Below are 26,551 nucleotides of genomic sequence, written 5' to 3' on the forward strand. Positions count from 1 at the left end.
TAATATTTCGAGACCTGAGGAGGAGCCTATTATAATACTGCTCCCTTTCTTTATGATATATGTTTAAAATTATATGTTAACAGATAGCAGGAGGTAGTGCCCAAAGCTCTGATTATGCAAGAGGGGGTCCATCTGAACTGACCTTCAAGAATACTGATTTCTAACTAGCTACCAGACAATAATGATATAGGAAAATTTCATGTGTATGTACCTTTAAAGTGTTCAGTTTCTTTTTAAAAAGGGGAAAGAAATTCCCCACGGAGTAAGAAATATTTGCATTCTTTGTGGTCTTGTGCAAGGATTTCTAAATTGATGGCTATTTGCTTCAAAATTAGGCAGGAAATCAATCCTGGAAATTATTGTGTATGTAGCTCAATTCAGGAAGTTGTAAAATATTATTCCTTTATCCATTTTTATGCTGTTTTGTTGCTATTTCATTCTTCAGGGTAATAACAAAATAGTCAACAATACTGGAAAGGCATACTGATCTTGAAGATTTGTTTTAGAATTGTTTCATAGTTCACATGGCACGTAAGTTTTACAGCACTAAATCTCTTTACGGGAGGAAAACCATGTCATAATTCATAATCTACATGTATTTCAGGTATTTTGCTTCAAAAATACTTCACTATGTAATTAGTCCTTATGCTGTTAAGCAAAAAAAAAATCCTTATAAGCACATGAATAATGATAATAAAATATATAGATGGTAGATGGTAGTATTTTATATAACACTAATACAGAATTTTAATAATATTTTAAATAATACAGAACTAAGATAAACATTGAGAAAGATTCATATGAAATATACTTTTGTAGTGAGAGAAGGAAGATGAGAAGGGAAATCTAATAACCACCCCCAAACAAACATGATTTCATTTTTTTACAAAATTGCAAAAAGGAGTGCACCATGGATCATAACAGTATAGCGAAAGTATATATATAACTCTGGTTATATCCTAGATATAGATATAACTGACTAGTTATAGACAGCCTTAATTATCTAGTAACTCTGGTTGCCTATAACTTGGATAACAGGAAGATAATCATGTGTGCCTACTTTACCTTGGGGTTTTTGTGTGCTAGGAGTGAGTGTAACCGTTTAGTGACAATATTTGATAGATTATAGACTTAACTCAGATTGCCTTAGGCATGCCAGTGTAGTAATTATAGGGATATGTGGTTAATACTTTTTTGTTATCTGTACAGTGGAAGGTATAATAGTTAGGTGGATAGATGGACATTTTGATATCTGAGTCTGAGTTTCACTTCTGCTGCTATGGTAAAATATACTAAAAATAAAATAAATAATGTAGGAGAGGAAGGGTTATTTTAGTTCATGGTTCTAAACTACAATCCTTCATTCTGCAAAAGTTACAGTATGGCATTAGCTTGAAACAACTGATCGCTTTGCTTACATAGTTGAGTGGCAGAGAGAAATAGAATGAAGCATAAACGTTAATGTTCAGCTTACCCTCTGATCTTTTATACAGGTTAGGGTAATATCCCTAGGGAATGGTGTCACCAGTGGTAGGCAGGTCTTCCGATATCAACTGATGTAATGAAGATGATCCCCTTCAGAAATGCCCACAGGCCAACATGACCTTCACAGTCCTTCTTTGTGATGCTCTTCCTAAGTGACTCTAGATTGAAAAATCTCCTGACACTATTACTGAGGCTATGGAGCGCTCACAAAAAGGGACCTATCATGACTGCCCTCCAAAAGACCCAACAAGCAGCTGAAAGAGTCAGGTGCAGATATTTGCACCTAACTAATGGACAGAATCAGCTGACCCCTGTAGTTGAATTAGGGAAAAGCTCAAGGAAGCTGAGGATGAGGGCAACTCTGTTGGAGGACAAGCAGTCTCAATTAATCTGGACCTCCAAGATCTCTCAGACACCACCACCAGCCAGGCAGCATACACTAGCTGATATGAGGCCCCCATCACATATATAGCAGAGGACTGCTGTGTCTCGGTTCAGTCAGGGGAGATGCACCTAACCCTCCCGATACTGGAGGCCCCAAGGAGTCTAGAGGTATGGTAGGGTGGGAGGTGGGGGCTGGGGACATCTTCGTGGAAACAGAAGTCAGAGAAAAGGTATGGGATGTAGAACAGTTGGAGGGTGGACTGGGAGGGGAATAAAATCTGGGTGTAAAAACAAAGATTAATAAAAAGACCAACAATTTACCAACACTTGATTTCCTTCTCAGTCACTTTGTCATTGTATATAGGGGGTACTGATTTTTCTCTTTTTTTATTTTATTATTATTATTATTAGTTACTCTTGTATCCAGACCCTTTGCTCAAAGTGTTTATAACATATTTTATCATATATGCAAATAAAGACACTTTGACATATCCCATTTTAGTCTGTATCCCCTTGATTTCTTTTAGTTTTATTGCTCTGGCTAAAATTTTAAGTACATCGAATACATTAGGAGAGAGTGGATAACTTTATCTTTTCCCTTATTTTAGTGAAATTGCTTTGATTTTCTCTCCATTCATTTAAGGTTGTCTAGAAGCTTGCAATAATAAATACACAAATAAATAAATTGATAGGTATGTAAGACAGGTATGTTATATCAAAGGAGTTTCTGCTATAGGCTATAGAAACTGTCAGATGGCATTCTTTGTTCTTAAAATTATACTTATTTTTATATGTATGGGTATTTGCATAAATGTATATTTGTACAGCATATGGATGCTTGATACTCTTGGTGGCAGGAAGACAGTGATTATGTGATCAACCACTTTCCCATTATTGTAGATCTTTGAGTATGGGAAATCACTCTCATGGAGCTATCTTGACTGCAACAACTTACTCTGTTTGTTTACTGTCTATTTGCTGTGCAGAAGTATGGGTGCAATATTCTTCCCCTACTCAGTAAAACAGCTGTCAAATAAATGACAAGTACTTATGGGAAATATCAAATTTTAAACATCCAATATATTTTATATCACATCACATGATATGACAGTTGTGCGGTGCCAGAAATTGGCAGAATAGATGACTTGAAAACGTAGAGGGACAGGCTGCCATCCTAACTGTGCCAAATTTCTGTTGATAATGGGGAAACCTGAAAATTTTCATTTTCTGGTATTACATACTGTCAAAACTTTGACATTTCTTGTATGGTTTACCAATGAGAAAGAAAAAAAAACTGTACTTCACCAAATCGGATCATTTTCTTCAATAGAAATTCAAGAAGTGATAAACCCTGCATACCCCAATGATATTACTCAAAAGTAGTTTTACTTTGCTGTAAAGTTTCCTTTGCTTGATTACTGTTGATTTAGAGCAGTACAAAATGTGTCCTTTTGTTGTAAAACCTAAAAACTCAATGATGGCACTCCAGCTTTGAAGCTTAGATATTTTGAGAATAGTAACTTATGACCCAAGTGGCAACTACAGGTCCATGAATATTGGAGTATGATACATATTCTAATCCCAAATAGTGCTCTCTCTTAGAGATTTGAAGGTCAGGTGTCTCACAGAATATAAATTAATTCTCACATTAGAAATAAATTCTCAGATCAAAGAAATTGTATATGCATGCAACATTTCCAGGTGTTACTAATAATCTCTCTAAATACCATTGATAACTCTGGAAGGGTTTCATATCCAAGTGCATAGAAGCCATTAATCTGGCATTAGGAGTTTGCCCAAAGGAAATTAGTTATCACATATTTGACTAACCAGGCCAGTGACTGTCAGGTGCCCCACCAGTTAGCACTATTCCTTTGCCCAGATATAGATTGTGCACATACTTTCTTTTTTTAATTTTTGAGATATGCAGTGGTCATTGACTAGAGAGATGTGGGCTTTATCCATACCACCTCTGTCTCTCTATCATGCTTCTGAATATCTGAGGCTGCTCCTAACTGGTTGTCCTTTTATTCTACTTCTAGGGTGCCTGGATTGAAGGTGTTTATCAAAAAATGCACCTTTACACATATTCATTCTAAGAAAATAGCTTTCAAATAGTCCCAGAGAAGATTCTGGCATTTGTTTCTATTTAATTTAGTGTGTGTGTGTGTGTGTGTGTGTGTGTGTGTGTGTGTGTGTGTGTTACTTAAGGAAATTAGATACAGGAATGCCTAAGCAGAATTTGATCTAATCAGCTGGGCTGACTTTGCAGACATGGGGTGTCATAGAATTCAGTCAATTTTAGTGTTTCCTTTGGTTTCCACAGCAACAAACTGTATTTACATATTTTCTGAATACCAAAAGCAAGACTCAAGAAGCCTAACTTCTGTCTTATTTTCTCTATTTTAGGAAGATCTGACAATACCAACGTTCTAAGTAATTTGAGCAATGACAGTTCTCTACTAAGTAATAACCTCAAATAAAGCCTATATCTTGTGCTCATGACTTTTCTCCCCCAGAAAGTCACATCGAATTCTCATGGCTGCTTCTTGTTCTTGGTCTCTGAATTGAAATCCATATTTTACTGTTGATTGTTCAGATAATACTGATTGGTTGTCCTGGGACCACATGGAGACTGAAGGATCTGACGTAGTCTCTCAGATGAACTGTTCTAACATACCAGGACAATGGGTGAGGCTCAGCATCTCAGTTTTTAACCTTATAAGTTGTGGTCCATTCCCATTGCTGTTCTCCACTGACTTCTGAGCTAGGAAACATCACTGAGCCCTATTTACTCATAGTCAATAATCCCAAGAATTAATCCTCAAAAAATGTCTATTTACATCATTCCCTTGAAGGTGATGGTGCCTGAGTACCCTTTGGAGGAAAACTGTAACTGTCATCTCAGGAATAGTCACTGCTTGTTACTTAAAACTGCCAGCTTTATGATTCAGCAAAATAAATAAGACATTTTCCCTAAGGTAATGGCTTTTTCTCACTTTGTGGAAACTGCAGGGACCCTTGTTATCAAGATATAGCCATAATCTAATGGTGCCACTTATTGTGCTCAGTGAAAATCCCAAGGATGTGATTATCTCTTAATAACTGGAAAGCCAGTTATGTATCACACTATAGTGTTTACTTTGAATGTGTGTGTGTGGGAACCCATTAGTGATCTCCGCGGTTGATATTATTCATTGTGATAATGGTAAAATAATCAAGTCAGCATTTGTTTGCTTGTAGCTAGACAGCATGATTAGAAATGCATTCTGCTTCCCACTGAAAAAGTGCATTAAAATGTAATCTCTTGCTTAGTATTAGTTTAATACCCCAATCTTAATAGTAAATTATGTCAAGCAAAGCTAATGGAAATTCCAGAAATGCACATGGATAATTTAAAGTCGGCATGACCTTTACCTCCTATGGAGAATTCAGGTTGGGTTTTAACTACCTGTGAAGGAAGTAAATACCCATGTGAAATGCCTGCTGATTCAGTGATAGAAAATGCCATCAATAACCTAAGCAAAAGAGACTAGACATACGAAAAGACCTTTAAATAAAATGTCCTTTTAGAATATGAATAGATATTGAATAGCAACCTTTATTCCCCCTTCATTCTACCCATTCATGCCCCAGTTATATTAATAACAATACTATCATTTATTAAACATTTACTTGGGTTAGATTGTTTTCATATCTTCTCTCAGAGTATTTTCAAGGAGCCTTCAAGGGCACTAATCACTGTCTCTTTTGGAGTTGAGTGAATTGATATATAATACAAATTGATTGTGTTCATGAAGCAATTTCTTGATGAAGCTTAAAGTCAAATTTGACTTCACAGCTTGTTTCACTCAGGGTTTAAAGGGAAACAGTTAGGGTCTTATTGCTGTGAAGAGATACCAGGACCATATATCATCTTATAAAGTACAACATTTAATTGTGACCATCTTACAGTTTCAGAGGTTTAGTCCATTATCATCATGACAAGAAGCAGGGAAGCATGCTAGGTGATAGCATGCTGGAGAAGTAGCTGAGAGTTCTACATCTTGATCCACAGGCAGCAGGAGATTGTGTTCCAATGTGGGCATAGCATTAGCATATAAGACCTCAAAGTTTGACCTCACAGTGAAATGCTGTCACCAACAGGGCCATATCTGCTCCAACAAGATCATTTTTCCAAATAGTGCCATTAACTATGGGCCGACATTCAAACATGAGTCTGTGGGGGTTATACTTAACTAAACTACTCAACTTTAAATATAGAATAAATAAAATTGTGGAAGATTTGTAACTAATTGTGATATTATTTTCTTTTTTTGAGAGAGAGATTTTTTATTTTTTTATTTTTTTTTTTATTTACATGTCAAATGTTATCCCCTTTCCCAGTTTTCTCCCCGGAACCACCCTATGCCATCTCCCATTCCCATGCTTCTATGAGGGTGTCTCCAATGTCCATTAATTTTGTGTGTGTATCGGTGTGTGTGTGTGTGTGTGTGTGCGCGCGCGCGCGCGCGCGCGCGCGCGCGCGTGCGTGTGAGAGAGAGAGAGAGAGAGAGAGAGAGAGAGAGAGAGAGAGTAATCCTACAAGCCTTCTGTGTGAACTGAAACTACTAGAGATATGGCATTTGGACCCATCCTTTGGAATTACCTTCATGTTCTTACCTGTCAACTGGGAAGGGTTGTCTTGTCCTAAATAAATAGCCACCATTCTTTTTGCTTCTGAACCATTTGGAAAGGGTCTAGCCTATACACTTCACTCTCTAGAGGAAGGTTATCCATTCTGACCCAGTCCTTGGAGATGTTACACCCTTATCTTTGCTTTAGCTGTGAGGTCTTTGGAAGTTTAGGATTTTGTTTTGTTTTTGGTATAATACAACTTACTACTGCATTTATGCTGACACCTGTATGAAAAGTCTGTACAATCATTCTCAAAAGAGATTAATCCATCCATTAAATTGTCCACCTTTCATCAATTTCCTGTCTGTTTCATTTTGATTTTGAGCAAGGGTCGCATCTGCAGCAGACGGGGCTCTAATTTGTTTTATACTTGAGAATGGTACTGAACTTCAGATCCTCTTGCTTCTTTCTCTCGGTTAGTGGTTCTATGGCCATGTGCCACAGTAGGTGCAGATGCTGTGCTGAGGATCAAGCCCTAGGCTCTGTGCACTTCCAGCAAACACTCTGCAAACAGATCATTGTCCCCAGCTCATCCAGGCCACTTGCACAGATGACTTTTTCACTTCATGGTAAAAAACATAGCTAAAGCTTAACAACTTGAAAGGTAGCAGGTTAAAGTATGGAAAAATCTGGAAAATAATTAATTTTCTATAAGTTTAATGATAATTGATAAAGGTAGGGTTTATTTGTATATATTGGGAATTGAGTAGTTCACCCATATGTCTCAGTCTCTCTTCATCATTCTGTAAGGTAGAAATATCTTTTCTAAGCAACTTTTAAGCCTGAAAATCTGAGCTTGAGAAGAGTGACTGTAAATATTGATTTTATTTCCTCAGAGGGAGACAGGAGATGAGAACAATATCTATGCTATATGAATACATGGCTTAGGCTGAGCCCAGAACATTTCTAACTATTCCTAGACATAGGCCTGGAAGCTTCTAGCCTCCAACAATCTAATTTTCTGCAAGCTCTGACCCTGTAGGTTTTAACTTCCAGCCTCTGTCTGCTAACCTAAGCCTAGAAAGTTTTCAGCACCTAAGACTTATTGCTGAATAAAGTCATCCTTTCTAACTCTTTCTGAACTCTGGCTAGCTGAATCAGCTCAGCTGTTCTAGTTCAAAAGCCCCTCTAAGCTGACTGATTCAAATTGGCTTCTCTTGGCTTTTGGCTAAATTACTTTGCTTGGAAAAACTACCTCTGAATTCCAGAAACTGAACTGCACCCACTGTACTGTCTGTATGAACTGCGGGAGTTCAACTCAGCTCTCCCTGCATTGTTCTGGAGTCGTTTCTCTTTTCTGTTTGATCTTAGGAGAGTTGGGTATAGCTTATCTGTGACTCATTGTGTCACATCTTTCTCTGAGTCACTTTGTTGCCTCCTCAATTAGTTCTCATTGTTTGGGGTTAAAGGTATATGCTAAAGGTGTGTCTTTATCCCAGCCAGAGGGAGTAAGCCTGTATCCTAAGTGTGTGCCAGTATTCCAGCACAATCACACAGATCTAGGTCTTTGGATATGATCCCTTGCCAGAGTAGCCATGTTGCTGGATTGAAATTCCTCTACAAGTGAGGAGGTGCTGAGTCCTTCCTTCTCCCTATCTTCAGTTAGCCAATCAGAAAGAACAAATGTAATTCACTTCCCACATAAAATATAAGGAAACATGAAGAAATTCCACATCTAAATCAATTTAAATAAGTGTGTATCTTACTGCTTCATCTCTGTCCATGCTGGCACTTGAAAGATGAAAAGTTAAATTTAAGCAGCTTTTTCTAACGCAAATAGGCCTTTCCATGTATTTTTCTAATGAGGGCTAAATAAACAATTCATGGTTGTTAGTGAGATACTTCCCAGGACCAATTTCAGCATTATAAAAAGTGTCCTTGAAAGACCAGAGTACACAAAAATACCCCATATAATAGTACTCATTCTTAAAACACATCTTTTTGTTCCAAGTTGGAGTTGGAGACATTAATCACTCTAGCACACTGAGAGAGCACCTATTTTATGCCAGGTTGTATTAATTCAAACTGACAAATAAGACAAAAGCCATAGACCCAGATATAGCTGTCTCTTGTGAGACTATGCCGGGGCCTGGCAAACACAGAAGTGGATGCTCACAGTCAGCTAGTGAATGGATCACAGGGCCCCCAATGGAGGAGCTGGAGAAAGTACCCAAGGAGCTGAAGGGATCCGCAACCCTATGGGTGGAAGAACATTATGAACTAACCAGTACCCTGGAACTCTTGACTCTAGCTGCATATGTATCAAAAGATGGCCTAGTCGGCCATCACTGGAAAGAGAGGCCCATTGGACATGCAAACATTATATACCCCAGTACAGGGGAATGCCAGGGCCAAAAAAAAATGGGAATGGGTGGGTATGGAAGGGGGGAGGGTATGGGGGACGTTGGGGATAGCATTGGAAATGTAATTGAGAAAAAGATGTAATAAAAAAAATATATATATATATAAAAGAAAAAAAAGGGGGTTCAGGAACGACGGTGAACACAGTTGTAGAAACATATAACGGATAAAACAAGTGTACAAGAAATTTAAAGTATGTGATCCTGAAATGCTTGAATTTCAGTAAAAGAATTTAGAATTTTTCCAAAAAAAAAAAACAAAACAAACAAACAAACACAAAAACCTTTACAGCTTAGCTACCTTTGAAGATTTCTCCCTTTGCTTTGTGTGAGTGGTTTGATGCCCTTAGTGATTTCATTTTGACAGCAAACTATATGACATCGAGAATTATTTTTTCTTTTTCATTATTAAATACTCTCTGAATGACTAAATGAAAGCAATGCCTCCAGAGAGATGGCTCAGTCAGTAAAGTGCTTGGCTTGCAAATGTAAAGGCCTGACATGTGTTCCCAGAAGCCATACAATATAAGCAGGGCATGGTGGCATGCACTACTGGCTAGTAGATTCCTGGAGCTCACTGGCCAGTGGATTTATTTGCATGGCAATTTCAAGTTCAATAAGAGATCCTTCTGAAGAAAACAATGAAGGATGAGGAGGAGCAGAATGAGAAGGAGGAGGAGAAAAGATAGATCAAAGCAGAGAAACGGCTTCTGAGATTGTCCGTTCACCTCCATGCATGCACACATAAGTGTACCTGTACATTCTCACAAATGAATACTTCACACATATTCACTCATAGAAGAAAGTATAGAAAATATGAGTTATTATCATATAGCTGGCTATGGTTTTATTCATTGCCCGAGAGAATTGGTACATGAACATTTCCTTTCGGGAGAGTTAGTGTAAACACACACACACACAACACACACACAGACACAATCACACACTGTAAGTTTCTGGAGGAATGACTGATTTCTGATAACTGATATTTCATATTCTCAGCATCTTTAGGCACAAACCAGGGCCTCTGTGCTCCCTATGAGAAATCTTGTTTTCAAGGACTTTTTCTTATCTCCAGTCATTAGCTTGTGTCATATAAAACCTTGAACAATCTCATGTGAGAAGAACTATAGAAAGCACATGACTGGCAAAATGATAGCAACCTAAGAATTGGAAAGCTACAGAACACCTGACCTGAACTATTCTTGGCTTTATAGATAAGGAGATATGGCTACTTCTCCCATTGTCACCCTAATTGTAAAGCCTCACTTCTCATAGGGGTCAGGGGTAAGTATGAGAGTTATGTTATTTCTGGTATTCTCAGACTGTCTCTTTCCCTTGTCCTCTCAACATACTAGCTTTGTCTGCCCAGAATTCCTGCTTTATACCTTTCAAACTCTCAGTATCACCTTTCAAGTTCTATAAAACAGAGAATCATATTGACTTAGTGTGAAATTAATATTAATTATTGGTGATTCCAAAGCTGTAGCCAACTATAATGAAAGGTACATTTCAAGGTACAGACTGTCCCTAGTGGTGCTACCAGAGGAAGTTCTCATGAGATCAATCCTAAATCATTCTGTCTCCTCTCATTTTCTTCTTGCTCTCCTTTACTCTTGCTTTGTTTTAAAATAGATCTCATGGCTCTCAGAGTGACCTCAGATTCCTTTTTAGACAAAGATGACCTTAATCTTCTCATTGTCCTATTTTCAACCCCCAAGAGCCTGTATTAGAATCAGGTACTACTATGCCCAGTCTTATATAGCTATGGGTTCAACCATAGGACTTCTGCATGAAGGAAACTGCTCTGTTACTCTGTCAGCTGTGCCCCATCCACAAACTTTATGTAATTCCTTTGGGGTCTTTTATGTTTCTACTTTTCATGAACAGGTAAAATTGAAGGTTTTACTAATTAAAGAATTGAGAAAGATCATATGTCTAGGAAATTATTGAATCATTATGTCATGCTAACATTTTATCCAAGAACTTGAGTATTTAAAGAAAAACATATTTAATATAAATATACTTTAACTTTTTAAGTACTTATTTTTAGCAGATAGGATAATCTCTATTTCAATTTTGATTCTATGAATGTGCATATGTGTGTGTGTGTGTGTGTGTGTGTGTGTGTGTGTGTGTGTGTGTGACATGTCCCTACTATTATCTCAAAGAATTTTGACCAATTTGTATAGGGATTTTGAGATGACTAGTGATGCTGCTGTTATTTTTTGATCCTTCCAATAGCTACAAATGGTTCTGAAGCTATAAACAATCAAGAGCTTTAGTGACTTTAGAGACTGTCCTTCATGTAAGAAGATGAAATCCATTTTAAATTGTATACTGAATTTTTGTAGGCAACTCATACATCTGGTGACTGACCATATTCAAATAAAACAGATGGTGATATACTTGTGATTCATCTAACTTATAGGAGGGTGGATTTTCCTATTCCATAAAGTAACATTTTGTTATATTTGCCATAATCATATGCGGAATGTTTTAATTTGAAATATATAAGGAAAGAGTCAGGAAGATTTAACATATTAAATGTATCAGGAACAGAGCTTTGATCTTTACCTTTCAAGTGTCAACATATGCTTTTTGCAAACAATTAGGAGAAACTATGCCTTATGTCATTTTATAGTTAATAAAATACATTATTTTTATCCCAGTGAATTATAATATACTATGTACTTAAATATAAGTCAAAAGTCATGTCTTGTACAAAGACACAGTTTGGAATTGAGGACCTGTAGTAAGTCTAGCACACACAGACACACACACAGACACACACACACACGTTCACACACACACACATGCACACAAACACATGCACACACACACACATCACATGTGGTAATCAATGTATTATTATTGGAGGCTACTCAAGGCTCCACATACAATTAGCTAAGTGGTAAAGTAACCAGTTAAACTGTAGTCAGCTGATTGAGTGAGTGAGTAGGCTCTAGGCATTTATGTTCCTTTCTATGCTTTTCTTCCATTTCCCTGTAAATGCTGTCTGATTGTACAGTTGGTTCCAAGTATCAAAAGCTGATCTGGTTCTAGGAAAGACCAGATACAAGAAAAGGTTTTGGTTGAGTTGCCATGATCATCTCTGCTGGACTTAATCAGTGTAGAGAAATTTCCCATTAACACTTATACACTTAAAGATCTTTTTCAGTAGCTAAACTCTTTCTTTACAGAAAGTAGTACTATAAATAATATATATTATATACAGCATGTATCCATGTGTATAATATCACTTACAATTAGTGAAACAGCACAATTATTTAGACGTGATGTATTTTGTATAGAAACTAGATTAAGGTATACAAGCAAACATATATTTCGAGGTGTAACTCTTTAGGCTATAGGAAAAAGTGGGTTCTCAGGAATTTAATGATTTCTGAAAAATCTTTCACAATTAAAGTTTAGCTTGGAGAATTTGAGATAAGACATGCCATAATTAAATGAAGTGTGATTTTTGCTGTTTTTGTTATCTCAGTATTTTATGTACTCATTTACCTAGAAGCAAGCAAAACACTATACAAGACAGATAATACTTTAGTTTTATTATTTTAAAGCAGTCCAAAGAAATACAAACAGTAATTTTTTCAATTGATCCAAATACTACAAAATACAAAATATTACCAACTTTTAAAGCCATTCACCTGACTTGAAGAAAGCCCTGAACTGACAGGTCAAGGTATTTGGTTACTAAGACACAAGGGAGGATGAAATCTAGAAGCTAAGACCAGCTGTATCTAATTTTCATTTCCTCCTAATTAAATTTTAGAAGGGATAATATGATAAATGTGAACTGTGTACCAGCCCGGGTTGAACAGTGTGTGAATTTGTGCATTCTGCTTTTATTGTAGGGATTATTGACACATACTAATTCCCCAGCATGTGGCTCTCAGAACTGCCCTAAAAGGTAAGCTCCCTACAAGGGATGGTTTTCTTACCTACATTTCGTTTTTCGTAGTAGCCTCAGTTTTTATGGAAATATAGAAGGCAAGACCTTTTCAAATGAACCCATGAATTCCTTTTACTTGTTTTGATAAATGTTGTAGTTAATCAAGTTGGTGAACTTATATAAGTTAATGCTGAAACTGTGAAACAGAGGCCATTCCCATTTCTTTGGAGGAGATACTTGGTGTAGATTTACTGGTAGTCAAATTACTTTGGCAGTTCAAAACATTGGTACTTTACATTATGGGAAAAGTATGTGGAATACATTTCTTCACCCCAACAGCTTTATAAGACAAGATGATTTTAGCAACAAAATAAACTATTAATTAATTTCTGAAACTGCTTATTTCTAGAAGGAATCATTTTGCATGATAAAACATATACAGTGATATATATTTATACTCCAACCACCCCACCAACATTTAGAAATAATGGTTTCTCATATTAAAGAACATTTTACTAATTATCTTAAAGAAGTGAGAATGGCTTCGTGCTTTATGTACAATCTTGGAGAGCAAGATTGTGTCATCATTCCTGTTCAATGCTCCTGCCTTTGATCATCTAGTTTATATATTTTGCTCTCTATACATTCTCAACTAGCACCTGAGTTCAGCCTCCTTATCATACACAGACATATAGATAGATGCACTATGAATTCTTAGCACACCTTCTTTGTTACTGTGGTGAAGCAAACATCTTGGTGCAGTGCCTGAATGAACCATTTAGTTGTCCCTATCATGTGTCCATCAGCTATATGCAAGCTCATTTTAGTCTTGTGTTCACAGTGCTTTGTTTGAATTTGTGCTTCAATATTTGAGTAGATAGCCTCAGTCTCTGACACCTATTTTCCTATCTTAAAAAAAGAGAGAGATGGTAGTATTGGTCATAGGCTTCTGTCATGTCAGCTTGCTTCATTGATATTGCAGATATAGGTTAGCCTGGAACCAAAGAAATGGAGGAAGCTTACATTCTTCCTCCCTGTATTGGTTCAGATAAGGTTATCTTCCATTAAGCTATATCAGCAATTAAAATACAACATGAAATTAACTTCTGTGTTACAGTATAATTATACCTTGAATATGCTAAAAGTAAAAAAAGCTTTTCTCAGAGGCCAGTTAATATATGACTTCATGCATATTCAATATAGAGACATAGAATTATAAAGATAGTTATTTAATGGTCTCTAGGAAACAAGGGGACTGAATAGGGACTGGCCTTTTATTATGGCAAGGTTTCTATTTGGTACTAATACAATGTTCTAAATATGATAATAGTAATCAATTCAAAACTTGTAGATACACTCAAGGTTAAAGAATTGTCTCTGAGTAGTGAGTTTTATGATATATGAATCATATTAGTAAGGTAATATGGAAATGTGTATTCTGGGTAGATTTCATCCTCAGCTATCATGACACGGGAGATAAATAATAAAATCAGCAGAATCTTTCTTTCAAATCAATGCAGAGTAGCTTTGTGAGTTTGCAGCCCTGTCTGTCCTCCAAGACCAAAGATCAAATCCAACTATTGATAGGATCTGTGGTTTCATAGAGGGGTTATGAGTAATGGAGTGATGAGAGACATGCTGAGAGTTCAAATCCTTTACCAATTGCTGCTTCTAGACTCAGTTTCCTAAACACTAAAACATAAGTACAGCAATAGTGATTGTGTAGATGTATGAAGAATAAATGCCAAATACTTGCTGTGGAGCCAGGCACTGTGTAATCAATACTTTTATAATTACTGTTATTCGGTTGAAAATATTAGGCTATATCATAAGAATCTTGGCAGTTAAACTGGTCCACTGTTGGTTTTTCTCTTACTGGCATCTTGGCCAGAAAGAAAAGAATGGCTAACATTTCTGTTCACTCTTAATGAATTCAATCAGCTCCTGAAGGACTTTTGATATATCAGAGAAATATTTAACAAGAAGCAGAATTTGTATTCGTTCTGTGTTTCTCTTCATCACTGCTGGAGCCTTCCCTAGTAGAGGTAACATTACCTGTGCTGAGAGATGCATTAACATACCATGAGAGAAATGTTAGAACGCTGAAAACACATCCATGTAGCCTGTGTTTCTATTGCTACTGAATGCAATTTAGGCTATTGCCAATAAGAAAATAGCCTGTTGCCTGATAATGTACAATTTACTTGTCTGTCAATTTTATTGTTTGTGATTTTTCTTTTCAGTAACATTGTAAAAAGCTTTTAAAAAAATTATCCACCTTGTATCCTGATCACAGCCCCCCTCCCTCCTCTCTTCTCAGTCCCACTCTTACAAATCCCTCCCCCCATTGCCCGAAGGGAATCCTCTTTGGGTACTACTCCTTGGAGGCTTCTAGTCCCAGTAGGTCTAGGCATACTATCTCCCACTGAGGCCCAAAGAGTCAGTGGGGAAGGGAATCCAATGACAATGAACAGAGACTGAGACAGCACCTGCTGAACTTATTAGGGAACCCACATGAAGACCAAACTACTATGCATTTGCTTCAGATATTTAGTGGGTCTAGGCCCAATTCCTGCATACTTCCTGGTTAGTGACCCAGGCTAGGTGAGTCCCTGTGATTTCAGATTAGTTGACTCTGTGGGTCTTCTTTTAGTGTCCTTGACAACTCTGACTTTTGAATTGTTCACTTCTGTCTACACCTTTCCACAAGACTCCCCTGATCCACCTGTTGTTTGGCCATAGGTCCATGCATTTATCACCATCCACTGTTGGATGAAGCCTCTCAGGAGACAATTATGCTATAACTTTGTTTTGAGAAATTCAGATATAAATGTCCTAGTATTGCAAAATAATGTATATATGTATTCTGAGGTACTTAATAAAAGATTGCAAATAACATATATAAATTATTCATCTCAATCATGAAAATATGTCCGGCTGGATTGTGTCCCTTGGACTAGATTCTGTTGTCTATGTTTCCTTAAGGGTAAGGGGAAATGTCGCATTGAAAGTGGATCAGCAAAGTTGGGTTCATTTATTTTCTCTACAGTGATCTTCAAGAAGCAAATATACTAGAATTTCTAATAGGATTCATGTTTCCATGAGAAATAAGATAGCTAAGTGCCCTTGAGGATAGAGTTTGATATTCCTTAGAGGAAAGAGATTGCATCCAAATAAAATTAAAATAATGTCAATTATGCTCTAAACAACAGTGAAAGAATGCAATAATAATCAGAATGTGGTTATATACTACTATGGCTTTACCGGGCTCTTGAGTTGCAAGTTGCCTGGTGTCATCAGTCATCTATTTGTATGATGAATCTTTTTTCATTGTTGTATGATTTATCACTTTTCATTAATTCTAATTTTTATGATTCACTTTGCTTGTGTGTATGTGTGTGTGCGTGTATCTGTGTCAGGGTATGTGTAAGAGTGTATATACATAAGTGTGTGTGCCCAAAAAGAAGGCAACAGAGGGTATCAGAACTCTAGAACTGGACTTACAGGCTTTCCCACTGAAACCCAGGGTGCTAGGATCTGAATTCTGGTTTGCTTGACTGAGCATCTTGCTGTTCAACTTCTGAGCCATCTCTTTAGACTCCAGATTTTTACTTACTTGTATTTTATATAATATTATGGTGTTGAATTTGATTTATTTAACTTTGCCTCACTCTGACATTGACATTTTATTTTGTTTGCATTATCTTATAATTCTTTCCAGGAAGTTCTCTTTCAATAATATGTAGCTATATCTTTGTGGTATATTATTCTTTTTTAATTATATTTGACCACCCTTATTTTAGTTTATGAAATATGGTCTATTTTTTCTCTGATGACTTTTTTTTCTCCATGTGTCTTTGTTTTCCTTTTGAATAACTGAATTTTCTATAAAATACTTTATGAGTGGCCTTTCTGTTGCTGTGATAAAACACATGTCCAAAAGCAATTTAAAGAGTTTATCTTGGTTTACAATTCCAGAGGGGTAAGATTCCATTATAGCTGAGAGAGGCGTAGCTGCAAGCAACAGGCCTGCTGACCACAGCAGGAAGCTGAGAGCTCACAATCTGAATCATAAACACAAGCAGGGAAAGCAAGCAAGAAGTGGGTTCAGCATGTAAATAGTCAAATCCCTTCCTCAACCATCAGGCCTGCACCCACTCCTGCTAGATACTTTTGGCAGAAAGGCCTCACCTCCCAAAGGTTCACTGACCTCTGAACAACTCCAGAAACTGTAACCAAGTGTTTAAGTGACAGGGTCTATAAGAGATATTTCTTAAGGAAACCACCACAAACACTGTCTTATTTTGGATTTTTCTCTTTATTTATAGTTTTGGTTGGTGTCTTAGTTAGGGTTTCTGTTGCTCTCATGAAACACTATGCTTAAAACAAGGTGAGGTAGAAAGGGTTTGTGCTGCTTATCCTTCCAAAGTCTGTCCATCATTCATGAAAGCCAGGACAGGAATTTGTACAGAGCCAGAACCTTGAGGCAGAAGCTGATGCACAGATGATCAAGGAGTGCTGCTTACTGGTTTGGTCACCATAGCCTGAACAGCCTGCCTCCTTAGAGGATTCAGAACCACCAGGGAAAGTACCACCCACAATGGTCTGGGTACCCCCCCCCAATTAATCACTAATTAAGAAAATGCTCTATACTGAATGCTTCATCAGAATTCCATCTTAATAGAGCCAGATTTAATATTCTTTTCTAATATGGCCCTAAAAAGTTTAGCTACACAGCTCCTCAAACTTCAAAATAATCATTCAATATATAGCTTTTAAGTTCAATTTTCTACTAGCTAGTGATTGCTATTATAACACTTAATATCATGTATGCTTAAATTCCTTTTGTGTTTCTATGTGTGTACCAGATTATTATTTATGTATATGAAATAAATCATCTGTCTGCATGTACACCTGCATGACAAAAAAGGGCGTCAGATCACATTTTAGATAGTGGCAACTCACCTTGTGCTTTCAGGGAATTGAGCTCAGGATCTCTAGAAGAGCAACCAATGTTCTTGATCACTGAGCCATCTCTCCAACCCAACAGATCAATTTTAATTGCTTTTAATATTCAATTTCCTTTGAGTTTCAGTTGGTTTTGTTCAAAATTTCCAGTAATTATTTCAGTGGGTTGTACTAATAGTAACATTTCTATACTGTTGAATATATATGAGCTTTACCACTATTTTGGATACTATTAAGATAGGTTTGGAATTACTATATGGCAAAATATTTTTTCCTCAATACATTCAAGATATTGTCGCACTTTATTCTACCCTTTATTAGAACAGAAAATGAGATGTGTTATTTGTCAAACTTCTCTGTTCATGTATGATCTATCCTTTTCATTCTCTTAGCTTTTGAGATTTTTATCTGTATGATGTGAGGCATGCTTCTTCTTCTTCTTCTTCTTCTTCTTCTTCTTCTTCTTCTTCTTCTTCTTCTTCTTCTTCTTCTTCTTTTATTTTTTTTTTGAAACATTGAGATACACATATATAGCCTTCAGTACTCTAATTTCAGTCAGAAGACTGTCAGGAGCCATCCAGGATAAGGCTAATGCTAGCTGGTGAATTCCCTGAAGATTGCCCACATTTTTGCATGGACTAAAATGATTGCAGTCTGAGAACCAAGTTCCCAAAGATACTTCAACTTAGGATTGCTTTTTGAAGTGGAATGGCCGTTCCTGTTATTATTAAATTACTATAATAAACCCTGGGCATTTGAGCAGGTTTTCTGTAGATCAATAGAAAGGTAAACTTTCATGAATTAATTTTTTTTAAACTAATTGAGGATTTTATACAGTTCCTGATTTGATTCAAATAATCTTAGGAAGAAAATTTTACAAGATGGTTTTAGTTGTTTTGCTAGAAAGATGTAATAAACTTAAAATGAAGAATAGAATGTGACCATGCCTCATAATAGCAAGTAAAGGCTGCATAATAAAAAATTCATAAGAGCTTTAATAATTACAACAAGAAGAGAAATAGGATTGGGATAAATTTGTGTTCAAGGAAAAATGTTTATTCTAGGTCAGATCCAAGTATGAAGCCACGGGTGTGGGTTATTAGACAAGATCATGTGAACCTGTTGTTTGCAACTTATAACAAGCTTACAAAATGCAACACTGCTTTGAACTTAATATGAATATCCTCTTGTAACTCCCATTTTGTGTAACATTTTATCTGTGAGCTAATTTTCTATGAACTTTTGTGCATAAAAAAAGCCAAAGAAAAAGAAATAAAGATGATGAGTTGTTGGCTTGGGGGTAGGGGCTCTGCTCCATCCATCCATCCATCCATCCATCCATCCATCCATCCATCCATCCATCCAAATGTAGTAGTGTAGCAATTTTCCTCTTTATCTGGTGTATGTTTTCTATGTGACTCCTTCTTTCTTTTCTGGTTCACCAAGAGTTAATTAGCCTGATCAGTGAAGGGCTCTTAATGACTGGTCAGAGAAAGGAAGCTCTAGCAATAAGTCCTTTAGTTTATTACCCCCCCCCCAAACAAAACAAAACAAAACAAAACAAAACAAAACAAAACAGGTTTTAATTCCACTGAAGCCACAGAATAATAAAGAATCAAGAAGATTCAATATCATTTACAAACCTTTACTCTCTCAAAAGCATGTTTTACCCATCTGCCACCCCCTCCCCAGCGCTTTTTTTCAAGAGAGAACCTGTGTCAGGTTAGGCTCCTGGCATAGGATATCTTCATTATATGAGTTTTAGAAAATCCTGTTCCTTAAATAAATATTGACATTCTCACTTTACTTTTTGTTATCATTTACTGCATATTTCATATATATTTTGAACCAATAATTCTATGATCCATAACTTTATATATTTTATGTCATTATTATTTTACATATCCATTTTGCATAGAAGGTAAATACCTCAGCTCTTCCGATGCCTTAATTGTTTCTTCACCAGTGTTTTTTCTGGTATTGACTTCAAATAGTCTTGGTTGTTACGTTACCAAGTTCTCAGAACGAGAGGTAGTTTTTTTTGGTAGTTTTGCTTGTTTGTTTTGTCCCATGCTGCTTACTTAGTAAAGCTGATATCTAACTTGGCCAACGGTATCTAATTAAGCCAATGGTGCTAAAGCATTATCAGAGAATTTTCCATCTTTTCCCAGAGAACTTGGGTGATAGTGAACTGAACCAGACAGTTTCTTTCTGAAGTCAAATCATGAATTCTTTGTTCAAATTCCATTACAAAGCTACCATGTCCTGGCTGGACAGAGAGCAAGAATTGTATAAACATATAACAGAAAATAAAGGAAGCCCTAAGTATATGTGAAACCATTGAATGGCCATGCTAAACTTCCACTTGTCCAAATCATTCCATCATCATTCTCATATTATAGTTTTCAAAAAAATATGGTACATATATTTTCCTTCCATTTAAACCATATTCGTTTTATTAAGGATTCATTATTTTTTAGCTCTCTATATTTAATTGTTGTGAAGTTCCTTAATCATTATTTTTTTCCTGTGGATGTTATGTATCCTTTTACTATGCTGTCTATTTTTGTAGCATTTTCCTCCACATATAGTTTGTCATTTTGTGTCCTGAACTCATTTGTCACATAGTTATTTCTTTTCATTTTTCCTGTCTATCTATAGATTACCCAAAGCATAATTGCCCAAAGTACTTTTGCTTTTGTTAATGATTTAAGATCTAAGTGGTCCAGGATAGTCTATTTATTAACTTACCACATGTCATGAATATTTAGATCATATGTTCATGTATTCATACTTGATCTCAAAATTTTGGACTTCTTACTGGAGGTAGTTTATAAATCAAGGATATTAATGAACTTTTTCATTTGGCAATGTGTGTAGGTCTGTTAGTTGGTTTTGGGGGGGTTGTTTGTTTTTTGTTTGTTTTTTGGTTTTGTTTTGCTTTGTTTTTGTGAATTGAAGGACTCTGTATTGATTCAGGATGTCCTATCCATCTCCTTGTTTTCCAAAGTTGTGTATCTGCTACTCTACCTTTTTAGATTTCAATACCCTGGACCACTTCTCTCTCTCTCTCTCTTTCTCTCTCTCTCTCTCTCTCTCTCTCTCTATCTATCTATCTATCTATCTCTTGCTCACTCGTTCGCTTGCTTGCTCACTCGCTCTCTTTTGTTGAAATGGCTTGATTTTCTGTAGAACTTTATAACTTTCACAGCTGTCCTGGAACTCACTCTGTAGACCAGTCTGGTCTCAAACTTGAAGATGTATCTGTCTTTGATTTCCAAGTACTAGAATTAAAGGCATGGAATAACACTGCTAACCAAACAGACCAAAAAGCACTGTCCAGACTTGGATTTCATAGTTCTTTTATGACAGTTTTGACATAGTTTTATTTTATGTAAACATATAGAAAAATTCTAAAATATCCTTGGTTACTGAATGTGTAGCTCAGTGTTAGAATACTTGCCCAGTATGCATGAGATTTTAGATTTGATACCTAACACAATAAATAAATAAGTGACATAATAAGTCTAGTTCAGCTGTCTCACAACTTTTACTGAAACCCAAGTTGGTCAGCCAATGATATACCAAAATACCCAATCTACCCAAGAGAGGCTATGTGAACCAATGAATTTATCGGAATTACTTGCAGGGATATGAGTGAGGGTTTACTGAGAGGAACATGATTAACTCAAAGGCAGCTCCATGAAGAACAAAATGACCTCAGTATGTGCGATGACTCAAAAAATTTGCATCTGCTACACTCACTACACAACTCACTGGTGTGACTTGGGGACAGGTAGCTTCTCCAAGCTGCTGTTGCCAACCTTGAGAAAGGGCCTTGTAGATCCTCTGTAACTTTCTGAATTTCCTAAGACTTGCAAATTGTAGGTCTTCTTTCCTCTCTCCAAGAGGGAATGTTTGTACAACAATTTTGGGGATTGTGTTTCCTGATCTACATTAGATTCGTCTGTTATGTTTTAAAAACCACAAGTTCTGAACATTAACTTTCAACACCCCCACCTCCTGCCCTCCCGAAAAGGTTTCCTGATTGCAGGAGGTTACTGTGTTCTCTAATACATCTTTCTTTATAAACTATGGCAAGAAAAGGAAGAAGGAATATCATACCTCTTATTTTCCTTCAAGCACTTGGTCCACGTTAGAAAAGTTGTTCAACAAAAGCTGGGCACAAATTGTTCATCTGTTGATGTTGAAACCTAAGGGTTCTTTGGAAAGTCATTTAGATGGTGGTTTACTTGGGCAAACACGTGAAATGTGTGGAAAGGCTCAGGCAGACTCGTGAAGGAATGTTTCGCTGAAGCAGACACAGAAGAGAGAGGATGCTTTGTTAAGGCAAGCACACGAAAGGATGTAATAAAGGATTCTTTGCTAACAACATGCATGTATTGGTCTGCCTTACACTGCATAGTTGAGATGTATTTTTGGACTCCATAGAGAGAAGCACCAAAAAATTTCTGGTGGTATACTGAAGTTTCTTACCACTTCCCTAGGCTCAGGCTGATTGGATGCAGGTGCTAGGGCAAGACCCATGCTTAGGCAAAGCATGTGGAGGACACGGTATCTGGAGCCTGGCTATCTCTGCTAGGTTGTGTCACTGCTGTTGCTAACCTGACTCAACTAAACTGCTGGTGTATCCCTGAAGTGTTCATATGTAGATTGAGCTGCTGTTGCTGCTGCCTGCTAACTAGTGATCTGAACTGCTGATTTCCAGACAACACAGACAGGAGTTGTTCCTAAGAACTTTTCTAAACAGGTCTACTTCCCATTATTCTTTCGTTTTCACTATGTCTGATGGGTGGTAGGCTACAAGGGAGGTTAAAGCATTGAGGAACCATCATTAACCAGCAGTCTCAATTAATCCCTGAGATCTCTCAAACACTGGACCACCAAACAGGCAGCATACAGCAGATGACATGAGGCCCCCAACACACATATATTAGAGGACTTCCAGGTCTGTGTTCATTTAGAAATGATGCACTTAACCCTCAATAGACTAGAAGCCCCAGGGAGTTTAGAGGTCAGGTGGGGTGAGGGGTGGGGGCATTTACCTGAAGGTGTGGGGGGAAGGTGTGAAATGTGGAGCAATTGGAGTGTGGATGGGAGCATGTAGGGAATGGGATATGGAGTGCAAAAAGTAAATAAATTTAAAATAAAAATCTATTCAAAACAAAACAAAAATTAAGATTACAATCTGTAACATAAAAAACATACTATCTTAAATATATGAATTCTGTTCTCTAAACTACATAAATCTAGATAAGAAATTATAGAAAGATCCTAAACTCTCCTAAAAATTTTGATATTCAATATTTTGATTATTTCCCACAGAATTTTTTGGTGATATTATTACAAAAGACATGTCATTACAGCATTTTCAGGAAAGAAAAATAATATCTTACTGAGCCTAGAGTTGACTGAGGTTGGGCTTGCTATTTTATAGCTCTTGACAGGTGGTATTAACATAAAATCTTTGCTGATTTCTCTAAGATAGGTTTTTACATGGCCTGCCAAAATAAGCTTATGTTCCTGATTTGTACATGCAGAAAGAGAAAGCAAGATGCATTTTTCCTTGTCACATTTCAGTTAACATACATGCAGCTTGTCAAAATTACAAAAGAATATTTTACAAATATTTTAATTCATTTCCTGTAAAATGAAGATATATATATATATATATATATATATATATATATATATACACAGTAGAATTCCTTTTTTAAAGTACTCCTCCTTTAGCAAAATCAAAAATGGCTAAAGATTATACTTAGGTAAATTGTTTGGCTAGCATTCACAGAGTCCTTGATTGTCTCTTCAGCACTAAAAGATAATAAAATAAATTATAAAGTTAATGAAAACTCACAAAATCATGGCCATAATGATGCGAGTATTATGAAGTAATACTCACTAACACTGGGATATAATGATTGTGATCAATTCATATTTTGAGCATTAAATTTTAAGGAAGAACAACCTCAATAGACATGCTAACATGAATGGTGGAGAACCTCCACCAAACAGAGGTACTGAGGAAATCTGGGGGGAGACAGTCTTTCCAAAGAAAGAGCCCACCAGTAGCAAATAGCCAATAACAATTTGCCTGAAAACATATAGGAAAGTAAATTTTAAAAGGCTGAGCAGTTTGTACTTACATATTAGGAACATCCATACGTGTAAGAATAATTAATGAAAATGTATTTGAAAAAAGAAGCAGAGAGGGTAAATAGGAGGTTTGGGAGGAAGGGAAGGAAAGAAAGAAATGATGTAATTAGAGCCTATAATATAGATACATAAATAACAGTGGGACAAAAAGAAGTAATTACAATAAATTCAATGAATTTGTCTAGCCTTTTGTACAGAGCTCAAGCTGGGTGTGGCTTGCCACACCAGCATGGCCTTGCTTTTACTTGCCTGTAAGGATTGGGTAATATTGACCAGTGGAGACATGCAGATGAGCAGAGGAACAAACTCTCAGATGAAGTTTTGTTGAACCAACATAAGAATGGAGAACAATAAAGCAACCAACCCTAGATAATTTATAGTAATTTGAGAAGCTACAGCATGGGAACTCGTGTAGTAACACGGAAGGCAAACAGCAGCCAACTTTATCAGAAACAGGCGAAATAAAAGTGGTGTGGTGTTCAGGGTTATGTAAGGCTGTAGATTAAACAAGGAAGAGTTAATCTACCTTGCCTACTAAGAAGAGAGGCCCCTTGGTCTTGCAAACTGTATATGTCTCAATACAGCAGAATGCCAGGGCCAAGAAGTGGGAGAGGGTGGGTAGAGGAGCTGGGGAGATATGCGGGACTTTTGCGATAGCATTTGAAATGTATATGAAAAAATACCTAATAAAAAAGGGGGGAAGGCACACCCAAAAATGCCAGGCTTAAATTGATATAAAGATCTGCAGTGACGGCACTTGAATAGCTAGCTGATACCTGTCATTCTAGCCAGGATTGCCTTGAATTCAAGGTCACCCTGACATTCTTAGTAAGACTGTCTCAAAAAACAAAAACAAAACAACCCCTAGAAAGCACAATGACCCAATAGATAATTAAATATACTTGAGAACACACTTAGATATTCTGGTTAGGGAGCCCTCAAGTTGCTAAGGTCAGGAAATCTCTGTGAGTTCATGCCAGGTAGGCTTATGTAGAGAGAATCCATCTCATATAATTAAAAAAAAAAAAAAAAAAGAACTGTTTTGGATGAGGTATGCACTTGCCTCAAAGGTCAAGGACTGAATGTCTCAGATACAGAATTCTGGTATATTTAATTTTGCATCTACCTTTGAAAGAAAAAGATTGCAGGTACAGATAGAGCTAACTAGATCCTTAGTAGGAGAATGAATTTTTTTTCAAGAGCCTTGTATTTTCAGCTATCTTCAAAGTCAGTGGATGCTATGTCTCAGACTCTGGTACGATTATCCATGCCTGTAATGGTAGAAGGTAAGGTATCGCCAGAAGTAACCTTAATAGCTTGAAAAAACAGGAAACTAAAGAGCTGGTGGTTGGGCCCAGCTGTTGAATGATTTTCACCTGCACCCTGCAGGGAGGAGAATGGTGAGTAAACATAGCCATCCACTAAGGGCTTGATGGCAGTGAAAGAAAAGGAAGATCAATGGGTGCACACAGGCAGGTCTAGCATTAATAACTTGAACAAAAGAGGCAGGTAATTGCTGAACCTAGTTTGTGGACAGCAGATAAAGAAACGGTAAGAATATTTAAAGAAGAATATAGAGTGTCATTCTGGAGGTGTTTCTTCAAGGCACTTGTGACACTATAACTTGCTGAGGGCCTACATCCTGCCTAATGCCTCCTCCTTCATTCTATGTTCACAGAATCCTTAGAAATAATTACAAATTGAATTTAATTTGGGACTGTTTCAATGTTTAAAAACAGAAAAGAAAAAAAAGCTAAGAAAAGAAAGAGAGAGAGAAAGAGAGAGAGAGAGAGAAGAAATGTAAATGGAGCAAGTAGCACCAGCGTTTCTGTGGAACATCACATTTTAATGTTTGAAGCCATTACAGTCTATATTGTTATTGCAGAGCCTAACTCATCCTAAGAAACACAGTTCCACAGCATATGGCATAGCCTGGCATGAGAATGGCCCTCCTTATGCCCTTAATTTCTTCACAGCATAGAAGCACTATGTTTTAGCAGGGCAGGCTGTGATGAGTCCTGATACTGACTTTTCCTCCATCACAATGATTTTTCTAGATTAGATTTTGCTTATTGCAGAAGTACCAAACTGCACAGTATTATTCCACCCATGAATATGAAATTGTTTAGTGAGTAAGCTGGAATGATTAAACTCATAGAGCACTGTAAGTAAAATGTATCCTGGGTGCCTTCCCTGCCAAGAATGCCATTACATCTTAGAGGAAACAGGTTTAGAAATGGTTCTTTGTTACAAAGTTATATAAAAGTCTTGGCATACCATGCGTATAGAGAAAATTTTACTTCCCCAAATGCGTTTTCCTCTTTAGAGAAGAGCAAGAGCAACAATTCCAGCACTAAAGGACTAAGTCGTATTCAATTGTATGTAACAGACACAGAAAATATACAGTGAACATGTAATGAAGCGAATGGTTCATTATCTCACTTGTTTAGGGAGCCTAAAAAATTAACGTTAATAATATCAGAATGATGGAGGAATTGAGGCATGATGGCCCAAGGGCACATAGTTTAGATGTGTTAATTGAGTCTTGAGATGTAATGTATAGTAGGTGCCTATAATGACATAG

General features: G+C 36.7%; 1 protein-coding gene across 10 annotated transcripts in view; it reads left to right on the plus strand.

Annotated features, from left to right (window-relative positions):
- Cntn4 (contactin 4) overlaps positions 1 to 26,551 on the plus strand; it is a 990,533-nt gene that overhangs the window by 222,212 nt on the left and 741,770 nt on the right. For 9 of the 10 annotated variants that reach the window (XM_029478673.1, XM_029478674.1, XM_029478666.1 and 6 more), the window contains one exon: positions 12,785 to 12,840. The gene's annotated coding sequence lies outside the window, so the exon portion shown is untranslated. Of the gene's footprint in view, positions 1 to 4,515; positions 4,561 to 12,784; positions 12,841 to 26,551 lie in introns of those variants that run through there. The other variant, XM_029478671.1, reaches the window with a different exon arrangement.

The sequence above is a fragment of the Mus caroli genome, chromosome 6 (assembly GCF_900094665.2).
Source record: "Mus caroli chromosome 6, CAROLI_EIJ_v1.1, whole genome shotgun sequence".
In the NCBI taxonomy this organism is placed as follows: Eukaryota; Metazoa; Chordata; class Mammalia; order Rodentia; family Muridae; genus Mus; species Mus caroli.